Source organism: Phyllobates terribilis, unplaced genomic scaffold (assembly GCF_046119375.1).
Source record: "Phyllobates terribilis strain yellow unplaced genomic scaffold, ASM4611937v1 Scaffold_1__5_contigs__length_1240528914, whole genome shotgun sequence".
In the NCBI taxonomy this organism is placed as follows: domain Eukaryota; kingdom Metazoa; phylum Chordata; class Amphibia; order Anura; family Dendrobatidae; genus Phyllobates; species Phyllobates terribilis.
In genome coordinates this window covers 1,165,220,959-1,165,233,516 of record NW_027362761.1, presented here as the reverse complement: position 1 = coordinate 1,165,233,516, position 12,558 = coordinate 1,165,220,959, and positions in this window count along the sequence as shown.

The following is a 12,558-nucleotide window of genomic DNA, read 5'->3' as shown; positions in this document are numbered from 1 at the left end:
GAGGGGGCTGTGGGGACTGTCATACTGTGTGGGGGTCATCATAGTGTGTAGGGGTCATCAAAATATGTGGGGGAGCTCTGGGGTCTATCATATTGTGTGGGAGTCTGTAGGATTCATCGTACTGTGTGAGGGGGGCTGTGGGACCAATTGTAATGTCTGTGGATGATTTTAAGGCCATCATACTGTGTGGGGAGCTGAGAGGACTATCACACTGTGCATAGGTGATCGTAGGCACATAATACTGTATGAGTGGCCGTCATACTATGTGTGTGGGCTGTGAGGTCATCATACTGTGTGGAGGTCATCATACTGTGTGAGGGCTGTGGGTTCATTATACTGTGTGTGGGGTGCATAATTCTGTGTGTGGGTGACTGTAGGGACATAATGGTGTGCGGGGGCTGTGTGGGGCCATTATCCTCTGTGTGTGGGGGGATTACATATATTTTAGGGCATGTGCAAGTGGTGTAATAAATCACTGCATGAGTGTTGCATGTGATAGATTAAATACTAATGTACCTTGAGCTACCAGTAGCATAGATAAAATCAGTGGCTCCTTTGATATTCCGGCAGGCTACACATCTGCTGCATGGGTACAACCCCACAGGGGTCTTCTAATTGTAGAAACAATTGATGATTGTTTATTAGTTTCATTGTGGCTTTTGACTAAATAGTCTTTCAGATTTTTGAGCCTTCAGGCTATAATAGATGGTTCAATAGATAAATACTTCTTCAAAATCAGATCCACCAGCAGAATAGGCCAATAGGTCTTAATACATTTTTTATAAGGTTCCAATGGGAATAGTACTGAATAATTAGTCCCACTTTTGTTTCTGTGGGCCCTGTTTTAGGATGATCTATCAGATTCTGTCGACCAGTATAACTGGCTCTGTTATATGATGTGTTAATGCATTGGTGACTGTATTGGGCTGTGGGTTCATCAGACTGTGTGGGGTCATCATATTGTATGTGGAGGTCTGCGGGGGCCATCATATTGTGTTGGGGTTTATGGGTGGCATCATATTAAGTGGGGAGTTGTGGAAACATTATACTATATGTGGGTGACTGTGAGGACATAGTGCAGTGTAGGGGTGGACTGTTGTAGTATCAGGGGACATTATCAGTTTTTTAGGTGCCCTCAGGGGACAATATTGAATGCATGAGCACTGAAGAGGTATTATTACATTTTAGGAGCACTCAGAGTATTAAAACTGTCAAAGGAGCACATAGGAGTCATCATTACTTTCTAGGAGGCAAAAAATGTCAGCATGATAACTTTTTAGGACAATCACAGAGAGCATTAATATTTCCTAGAAGACAATTTTACCATTTAGAGGGCACAAATGGGATGGGATACCATATATCAGGCACAGTGTTGGGCATTACTATGTGGTGCACTAAAAGGAGCACTGTTACAATGCAACACAGCAATTGCAGTAGCAGTGACAAATACATCAGCAGCAACAGGCTCAGTAGTTGGTGTATCAGTAGGATGGTGAGTTTGTGTTGGTTGGGAATCGATGGAGAAGATCTTGGCCAGTTGGCCCCCAGACTTTAAAATCCAGAAACTGCACAGATAATGCTAGTCCTGCATTAGAAGTGAAGTTTCCAAGGTCATGGTAATGTATCCAAAGGTCTTTCATCCTATGGGAGTATGGAGAATCTGAAGATGAGGGAGCATGGTAAGTCCTCTACACTGATGTATGTTATATACTGATATGTGTCTGTGTGTGTGATCTACTGATTTGTTTGTTACTGTATATACTGATGTGTGTTATCTACTGATGTGTGTGTGTTATATACTGAGGTGTGTGCTACATACAGATGTGTGTGTTATATACTGATGTGTGTATTAAATACTGATATGTGTGTGTTATATACTGATGCATGTATTGTTGTATGCAGATGTGTGTGTTATCTACTGATGTGTGTTATATACTGAAGTGTGTGTTATATATTCTAATGTTTGTATGTTATTGTAACGGTTCCTTCTATTGGTGTGTCTTGACGCAGTGAGTGACAGCTCAGCCGTCCAATCGGAGGCTGGGGCGTACTGAGATGTCAGTGTTTTGAGTGACAATCAGGGCCAGGAGGTGTGAGGATTTCAGCCATGTGTCTCCTGGTCGGAGTGATTACCTGACTCTTTAGCTGGCTCTCTGGCTCCATTTACTGTCAGTTGTAGCTTAGCTCAAGTGGTTTGTGTTTGCTATGTGTTCCGAGTTCTAGCATTCTGATCTTTGTTGCCCGACCTTTGATTTGCCTTTGACCATCCGTTTGCCTTGCCCCTTTGTCTTGATCCGCTACCTTCCTGGAATTCTGACCTCGGACTGTGACCTGACTACTCATCTGTCTTTCCCCTTAGTTTACGATGAGCTCTCTTGGTATCTGATCCTGGACCTCTTGGTTACCCTGCCTCACGGCTTGCCCGTGAGTAGTGATTAGCGTCACAGCTATATTCTAATGTGTGTGTTGTTGTTTTATACTGATATGTGTATGTGTGTTGTTATATATGATCCTCGTATGAGATGAGGCTGGAGTAGAATGAGGACATGATTCAAAGTCCTACTAGTAAACACAGGACACAACTATTCTCCTTTGCCTCCGGCAATTCCTACATGAGTGCATCTTGCGTATCGGAATTCTTTCTCACGTTACTGGTTGATAAATCTTTTGCAGTATGCAGGAGGAAAATAAGCCATGGACATTCCAGCTCAGATAGACTAGGAACTATGGCTCTCCATCAGCACATGAAGCAGCATCCATGTAGGAAAAGCAAACTGATCAGCAACATGAGCAAGGTTCAAATGGTCCTCCTATCCCTTCTCCTCATGCTCATCTTTCTGTCAGCCAGACTACATTCTCAAGAAGTACCAGTTTGATGTCATCTCAGCATCATTATCTACTGCTTGTTTTACTCAGACTGCAACCCTTCCTCTTACTCCTCCTTTGCACCATCAGATATCCATACTTGATTTTGTGGCCACGAAACAACCATACGCTCCCTGTCATTTGCTTATGTGCCAATTTAACTCCCACCTGGTCAAGATGTTCTGCTGTGGCACCCTGCTACAACAGGTACCACAGGACCCAAAAGGGTGCATGGACGGACTTCTCCGCAAGAGGCCCTCATTACAAACAGACACCTCCACCCTTCCACCTCAGACCACCAGAGGGAGCCCTGTTAGGGATATATATACTGGAGGGTGGAGTTAGGCAGTCAGTCTGAGAGACAGTGTGCTGGCACTTAGACCAGTGAAGAAGCAGCATGTGAGCTGCTGTGTACTGAGGGCCCCGATTGTGGCTGGAGGCAAAAAGGAGAGGAGAAAGGAATTAAGGGGGCAGAGGAGCATCACAGGCTCACCCCAGAATACAATCCGGACACCGGGTCCGCGCCTACAGGGTTCTCTATACCCAGTAGGGATTACTGGCATACCAGGAAGATTACAGATCCCTGGTCGACCTGAAGCTAAACCCTTTTCAGGACTAGGAACCACGAAGGCCCCAGCGTCCAGGGATAGTGGTTGCCAGAGAAAGGTCCTACTACCAAGCGACAGGCGAGAGAACGACACAACACAGAAGCTAGGCCTACTTGCAGGCTGGCCAAGAGCTTAGAGAGAGGGAGAAACAGACCAGGAGGCCTTATACCTGCTCTCTGGGGAGAGTCCAGAAGTGCACCCTTCCTGCCGAGTACCCTGGACCGTACCTGACATCCGCACCAGTAAAGGTACTGAAGTGAATCTCCTGTCTCTGTCAGTTACTTCTGCTGCGCCATCTCTTCTGCACTACAACGCCCAGCATCACCATCTGCACCTACACTGCCCCGGGGGCCCGCTCCACCTGTGGGGAGCAGAAACATCCCAGCTGCCATCCCATCACCCCCGGAGGTCTGCAGCAGCGCCGGTACTTATTACCGGGAACCACAGGTGGCGTCACGAGACAAAAACTATTACCAACCAAAAACCCCTTTTTCAAGAGAGACCCCAGAGTACGGGCCCGGGAGCCGACTACCGTGACATCCTAAACAAGGTAAAAGGCCCGGGTACCGAGTCCCTTATATCCCCCTGGGCGAGACACTGCCATTCGAGAAGCTGGAAAATACCCAGCCGCCATTATTTGTAGCAGAAAGGGGTGCCCATTCCGTGCTCTAATATACAGGAGGATGTGGGCTTCTCTCTAGACTTGGCAATGAGCTCGAAAGTGCATGCACCATGTACTTGTGGAGTAGCAATTAAGAACAGGGACAGTATATGCATTTTACAGCCCACTAGGTCAATGTTTAGAGGAGCAGCAATGCATCACCGCAACCAGAACAGGTGGCCAAACCTCCATGGTTAGGAGTTACGTCTAGTCCCAATGCCATGCATATTGACCTCCTCCTCATCCTTAATGGAAATTACCATATCCACAACAAGAAAAGGGCACAGAGTTGCATGGACTCTCTGCCCTTGGTCTTTTCGTGTTTTTAAGCTTACATGCTGCCAAACTGGTTTACAGTTTGTGAGCATGGGCGACAAAAGCCATACAGCGAATAAGTTGCTACTCTGCATCAAGCAGTAAATCTCATGCTGGTTGGCTCCCAGTCAACTGAAACTGGGCATTGTAATAAGCTATGTTTGGGTTAAAGAGCTTTGGAAGGTGTTAAATACAGTCCTAGAAGCCCACAGAGTATTACACACGTATTTCCCGGGCAATTGGAGGCTTTGCGATTTGCAACGAACCAAATTTTGGGGAAGAATTTGAATTTAAAAAGATTTCCTGCTCTCTATTTTTTAACATCTTTTCCATCTATCATCCCAAGCAACAATGTTTTGGCTCCAATATTTTCTCAAGCCATGGTATATGAGAGAAAAGCTGCCGGTTTTTCATAAGTGTTATCGATCCAATTTTCAACCATTTTTTATTCTTTTGCCCATTTTTATCACCAGTGTGGCATCTGTTTTTCTCATATGCAAAAAAAAAAAGAAATTCTAAGATTCTCTTACCCAATTAGGCATTAAAATAACAGACGGCACATGGATAAAACACAACTGAGCTCTCTGCTTTTCCCATGACCATTGACTTACATGGGCAAGTTTGATCCTTGACTCAGATCAAAAATGGATGTCACTGTTTTTTTTTCATGCCAAAAAACATTGACATGTAAACAGCTCCATAAACTATATTTGGTATGTGGCATCCCAGGGGTCCGATTGCCAGAATGGCATTGCCTCCCTCACTGGGGGTGATACCATGCCTAGAAGTAAGGAGGGGTCCCCTAATCAGGTATACCAGCATCCAACACTTTCCTGGCTCCAGACCAGAAAGGGGAGCTCCTCCCCTTTAAACTGGAATCTGGAGGTGGGGTTAGAGAGAGTTAGTTGAAGAGAGTTGGAGACAGGCGAGCTACGAGGAAGGACCTGGGGAAGGGAGCTGTGGACAAGCTCACCCCAGAGAGAAGCGCAAGTGAACTGGACACCGTGGTTGTGGGGCAATGAAGGCCCGGCAGCTAAATCCGGAGGGCAGGAGACTGCAGGTCTCCTGGCCCCACCAGACGCCCAGTGGCTCAGCAGCATCCTAGGGCCCAGCACCGCCACGTGGGAGCGACACTTGAGGAAGGCCCGAGCTGCCTACCATACGGGTGACGTTTTACTCAGGGACGAGGGCCGCAGCATAGCTTCAAGCAGCAGGGCCAAAGAGAATAGCGCAGAGGGAAGGCCTACAACTCCACCTGGGGAGTACTCGGCAGCCGGGCCTCTGCGTATGCTGGGGGGGGGGGGATATCACGGTGGCTGGCCCGGTTCTGTGACCCAGGGCGGTCAGTAAAAAGGGGAATTTATAGGGGATTTGGAAAGTTCGTGACGCCACCTGTGGAATGCGGCAAAAGGGTGCCGCCGCTGCGGAGCAGTCCTCTGGAGCTGGTGTTACGGCAGCAGGGATAGTGTGGCTCTCCACAGCTAGAGCTAGCTCCAGGGCAGCGTGGGGTGTAATGGAAGGGTGCACTTTTGGACTCTCCCCCAGTGAGCGGGTATAGGGCCTCCTGATCTGTGGCTTTTCTCGTTAAGCTTCTGGCGTGCCTGAAACTAGGCCTAGCTTGGTTACTGTCTCTCTCTGCACCTGTTGACCTGGTGGTAGGGCCTTCTCTTTGGAGATCACTTTCCCTGGATGCTGGGGCCTCCGTGACTCCTAGCCCTGGTACTGTAGTCTGCGTTTGGCAAACCTGGGACCTGTAGTCCTCCAGGGGTTCCGGTGGTCCCTACTGGGTGTAAATAGTCCCTGTAGGCATGGACCCGGTGTCCAGTATATATCTCGGGGTGAGCTTGGTATGCTCCTCTGCCCCCTTGCTACTTCTTCCTTCTCCTCTCGCCTTTGGCCCACTCAAGGCCCTGACTAGGCCTTCACACGTGCTGTAGGCCTTGGCTCACCTAAGCACAGCAGCCAGCGTGCTGCCTCTTCTCTGCTCTCTGAGCGTCAGCACGCTCTCAGACTCTCTCTCAGTCTGTCTGAACTCACTTCAGACTAACAACTCACTGAGCTGCCTGGCTCCACCCTCCCTATATATATCCCTAACGGGCTCCCTCTGCTGGTCTGAGGTGGTAGGGTGGAGGTGTGTGAATGTGTGAGGGCCTCTTGTGGAGAAGTCCATCCATGCACCCTTCTGGGTTCTGTGGCACCAGTGCGCAGCAGGGTGCCACATTCCCCCCTAGTAAAACTCAGTACTCCTGGACTGAAGAATTTTTCAAAAACAGGTTTAACAATAAAATTTCTTCCCTTTATGGGAGGCACTTTTCTTGAACGTTACAGGTAACAACAATAACAAGTATAATAATTATAATAACATTAAAGTTACAGCAAGTCCCGTAACCTGGTGTCCATTTCACCGATGAAAGAACATGAGGAACATGAGGGACCCGCCTGAAAACCCTCAACGTAGGCCCTTGGCGTCGCTACAGGGCATAGGTGATCCAGGTGCTGGACCACGTCTTTGGCCACGCCAAACGGGTTTTTGTTCCGTGGTCACTTAAGGGGCACTCCAGGGAGTGCAACTATGTACATAAACAGTTTTTGGGCTGCTCTCAATCCTCAGCCACCGAGTCCTTTATATATACCCTTACGGGTTGCTAAATAAACACATATTTCAGTTTATACAATAAACATTATGCAATACCCTACTGGGTAACTATTTATACTGCAGGTATTTTTAACTTACTCCTTATACCTGACAGGGGTCTGGCCTTTGGTGCTACGCGATGACCTACGTAGTATGGGGATGCGTGTAGTGTGGATGCTTGCGCTATTTTCTGCTCTATGTGTTGGTGGACTGCAAGACTGCCTTAACCTCTCTACGGGACTGGCAAGTGCACTGGTTACTGGGCCTACTGGCTCTGCTTCTGCCGGTGATCCTTCTTCCGGGTATTCTTCCTGAGCAGGCTCTTCTGGGGCACTTACAGGTCTTACTTGCAGTGGAGAGTCTTCTGGCTGTTGGTAGAAGTGTAGCACAGGTATTATTACAGCTCCATCCAATTGAGGCCAATCTGCCGGGAAATTTCCTAAGACAGTATGGAGTACTTCTTCTTTAGGCTCCTCCGGTACGGTGAGAGGCACTTCCTCCTGGGGCTTCAACAGACTTGGGCACAACTTCAGATGGTCTCTCGATACCGTTGCAGTTGTTCTTCCTCCGTCTTTGCTAATTAGACAGGTCTTCCTATTGTTGAATCTGGAATTCAACACAGTGTAAGGTTCTCTTTCCCACTGGTCGTCAAGTTTGTGGTTTCTCCTTTTTCGTTTTAGCACAACTTCTCCAGGTGTTAAGGGTTCTGCTGGTGCACTCTTGTTGTACTGTGCTTCCTGCTTATCTCTCACCCTATTTAGACTGTCTTCGACACAGGCCTGTACTCTCCTGTACTGCTCCTGTCGCGTCGTGTCCCAGTCTTCAGTGGACATATCTGCTTCGAGTTCTACTACTCCAAGCTCCAGGTCCATGGGCACCTTTCCGGGTCTTGCTCTCATGAGGTATGCTGGAGTACAATTGGTGGAACTCACAGGTATGTGATTGTATAGATCTACCAGGTCAGGTAGTTTGTCTGACCACTGATTTCTCTCCTCTAGCGGTAAGGTCTTCAACAGGTCGATGACTATGTTATTCATCTTTTCACATAACCCATTGGTTTGGGGTGGTACGGTGTAGTCCGGATCTTCTTACACCCGTACAGATGGCAGAACTCCTTGAACAATTCGGCTTCAAAGGCAGGGCCTTGATCCGTCAGCACCTGCTCCGGGTATCCATGGGGCCTGCAGAAATACACTTGAAACGTCTTTGCCGCAGTCTCTGCTGTCAGATCCTTGACGGGGGCGACCACCAGGAACCGGGAGTAGTGATCCACCATGGTCAAGGCATAGGAGTATCCTGACCTGCTGGGTGACAGCTTGACGTGATCCAAGGCAACGATCTCCAAAGGTCGAGTTGTCTTGATGGGCTGCAGGAGTGCCTTCTGGCTGCTGTAGTCTTTTCTTCTGAGGCTACGGGGTCCACAATCCCGGCAACATCTCTCTATGGAACTGCGCATTTCAACCCAATAAAACCGACCCTTCAGCAGGGTTTCTAGCTTCTTCCAGCCAAAGTGCCCCGCTTGATCGTGGTAGGCCTCCAACACCATCTGGATATCTGTCTTGGGCACTGCTATCTGCCATACCATCTCACGGGTCCTGGGGTTGACATACCTTCGGCACAGCTTCTCTCTATAGATGAACAGCCAGCTTCTCTCATTCCACAGTTGCTTGGCTTGCGGACGAGCGTCCTTCTCCAGGGTGGAACATTCCTGGGTTATCAGTTCTTTAATACGACTGACAACTGAGTCACTGTCCTGGGTCTCCTTCCAACTGTGATGAAGTAAAGGGTTTAGTGTCTTACCACGATACCTCCCAGAGGTACGCTGCTCATGGACCATCCCATTTCTGTGGAAGGCAGGTAGCTCAATCTCCTCCAGGTCATCCACTTCTTCAGTGTCCGACTGGTGAGGCATTCTGGATAGGGTATCTGCGTTGGCGTTCTTGTGGCCTGCCCGGTACTTGATGGTGAACTGATAGTTTGATAGTCGGGCCATCCAACGCTGTTCCATGGCTCCCAATTTGGCTGTCTCTAGATGCGTCAAGGGGTTGTTGTCAGTATAGGCCGTGAACTTAGTGGAGGCCAGGTAGTGCTTGAATCGTTCAATGATGGCCCAGACCAAGGCCAGGAACTCCAACTTGAAGGAGCTATAGTTTTCTGGATTCCTCTCGGTAGGACGAAGCTTCCTGCTGGCATAGGCAATCACCTTCTCTTTGTCATACTGCTTCTGACTCAACACAGCTCCTAGTCCCTCGTTGCTGGCATCAGTGTACAGCAGGAAAGGTTGGCTGTAGTCAGGGTAGGCCAGGATTTCTTCGCCAGTCAGGATCTCTTTCATCACTGCAAAGGACTCAGCCTGTTCTTTACCCCACTGGAAGGGGGGGTTTTGCCTCTGTTGGACTGTCCTACCAGGAGATCTTGCAAAGGCGCTGCCTTCTTGGTGTAGTCCTTTACAAATCTCCAGTAATACCCGACCAGTCCCAGGAACTGACGTACCTCCTTGAGATTCTTCGGTTCTGGCCATTTCTGGATGGCAGTGACCTTCTCTGGGTCTGGTGCTACTCCTTCTGGACTGACCATGTGCCCCAGGTACTGAACCTTCTGTTTGAGCAGGTGGCACTTGGAAGGCTTCAATTTCATCCCATACCGGGACAACGACTCAAATACCTCCGCCAGGTGCTTCAAATGGTCCTCATACGTCTTGGAGTACACTATCACGTCATCCAGGTATAGCGGCATGGTCTCGAAGTTACGGTGTCCCAAACAGCACTCCATCAATCTCTGGAACGTTCCAGGGGCGTTGCAGAGTCCGAACGGCATACTGTTGAACTCGCAGAGTCCCATCGGGGTAGTGAAGGCCGTCTTCTCCCGATCCTCCTCAGCAACTGCTACTTGCCAGTATCCACTAGTGAGGTCAAGGGTAGAGAAGTAATTTGCAGACTTTAGTGCAGCCAGGGATTCCTCTATATGGGGCAAAGGGTATGCATCTTTATGTGTTATGCGATTAATCTGTCTGTAATCTACACACATCCTCATGCTTCCATCCTTTTTCCTGACTAGGACCAGGGGAGCTGCCCAGGGGCTACAGCTATCTCTTATTACCCCTGCCTTCTTCATGTCATGCAACATTTCCTTCGCTTTCTGGTAGTGTGCTGGTGGTATGGGCCTGTAACGTTCTTTGATCGGTGGATGGTCACCTGTGGGTATATGGTGTTGTACCCCTTTAATCCTCCCAAAATCAAGTGGGTGTTTGCTGAATACCTGTTCGTATTCCTGGACCACCCTGTATACACCTTGTTTTTGATGGACAGGAGTGGCGTCAGTCCCAACATGGAGCTGTTGACACCAATCCCCCACCTGGGTTTCCGAGTCGTTATCCTCCACTCTGTCTGGTGAGGTTAAAGACTCCACTGTGTGGATAGCGTTGTTATTTACAGTGTACAATCTGGCAACAGTGGGATATCATGGTAATTTGACTTCATCCTCTCCATAGTTTAGGAGGCGTACGGGCACCCTCCCATTGCGTACATCCACTACCCCTCTGGCAGTTAAGAGTGTAGGTCTATGTTCCGAGCTAAGGGGCTCTACTACCGCCTGGTAGCTCTGTCCTCTGAGACCTATTGCTGCTCTACACCACATCAGCATTTCACTCATCGGGGGAATCACAATGGGTATCGGGTCTGTCACCCGTACATTACCAATTTCACCACCTGTTAGCTTTACCTGTTGCTGGTACATAAGGGCTCGTATCTCTTTCTGGAGCACCCTCCTCTGCCCTGGTCTGGCAGTGTCGGCCATCTGTTGGAGCAAGAACAACACTTCTCCCAAACAGTTACCAACAATATTTGTGCCAAGTACCATATACAAGTCTGTATCACCAGGATTAGTCTCTACTACGATTAGTCCCTGGTCCTTCAGTTCCACTCTTCCCACCCTTACTGCCACATCCTTAACCCCGACTAGGTTAAGGGGAAGGCCATTGGAGGCATACACGGAAAGGTTTGGATCTGGCGGGTGAAGTTCGTCTATGGACCAGAACCTTTTGTAGAGGACATCAGGCATGATGGTTACCTGAGATCCAGTGTCCAGCAGGGCAGGTATCGCGATGCCGTCCAGCACAATGGACAGGAAAGGTCTTCCTCCCACGAACCAGTGGTACCAGTTTGATGGGCCTGGTTGGTCTACCCTTGGGTGTCGGCCCTCGGCCCCAGGGTTTGCTCATTTAAAGGACAGTTCCGCGCTGTGTGGCCTGCCTTGTGGCAGCGGTAGCAGATGAATTCTTCTGGAGGGCGACGTTGGTCGTTGGTCCTCCCGCGGGGTGGCGTTGTCCTCCTCCGGGGTGGCATTGTTCTCCTACAGGGTGGCGTTGTCCTCCTTTTCCTCCTCATCCAGGGGACACCCTCAGGGCTGTCGGCCAGTATGATCCTTCCTTCCGGCTCAGGCTCCGTCTGTACCTGCAGGGTGCTCAGGACAGTGGCCAGGGTTTTACTTAACTGGCGCACTTCAGAGCGTAGGCTGTCCAGCTCGCTAGAGGCATCTTTGTTTCAGCCGTTACCGAAGGAGCAGTGGGTGCTGCGGGCACTGGAGTGGCCCCACCCTGGTAACGCTGGATAGCAGTATCTGTTGTTTCCAGGGGTTGCAGACCCTTTATAGCCATGTCCTTAAGGGTGTCAAAGGTGGCATCTGGATGATCTAAGGCCCATCTCTGTACAATTCTGCTCTCCTCCTGGGACCTCAACCCCTGGATGAACTGTTCCGTCAGCATTTTATTTTCGTTTTGCATGCTGGCTGGACTAACCTGTTTCAGGGCCCGCAGGGCTTCCTGTATGCAGCAGGCATAGTCCCGGACACTGTCCTCAGGTTTCTGGACACAGTGGTAGAACCTCATCCGGAGATCTGTCTCAGTGCGGTTTTCAAACACAGTTTGCAGTCTCTTAAAGATGATGGATACTGATTCCTGGTCTGCGGCTGGCCAGGTTTCAACTTCCCGCTCTGTGGCACCAGTCAATTGTCCTAGTACAACAGCGGCTCTCTGTTTGCCAGTCATAGAGTACATATCCAGCACACCGCATATTTTTCTCTTGAATCCGGACAGGGTGTCTGGTTTGCCGTTATACTGGGGGAGCCATTTCACTCCAGGGATATACGGCAGGGCCATGGGTATCAACGGGGTCACAACCCCTGCTGGTGAAGCGGCCGCTCCGGCCTGTGCAGCGCCGGGTGCAAATTGGGCATCAGGAGCGTTAACCGGTGCTCCGGCGGCTTGCTGGTCGTCGGTCATGGTTGCGCCCCCCTAGTGAACCGGAGCCTACCTTCTTCACTTCTCATCTGGTAGGCCGCAGCTCCGCGGGCGACGATCTTCTTCCAGGACCTTGCGTCGCTCGCGTCTGACGTCAGAGCGTCCTCTGGGCTCCTTCCAGGACCTGACGCTTCCTGGTTCGACGTCAGGGGCGGGGCGTGTCCTGGGCTTCATGCGC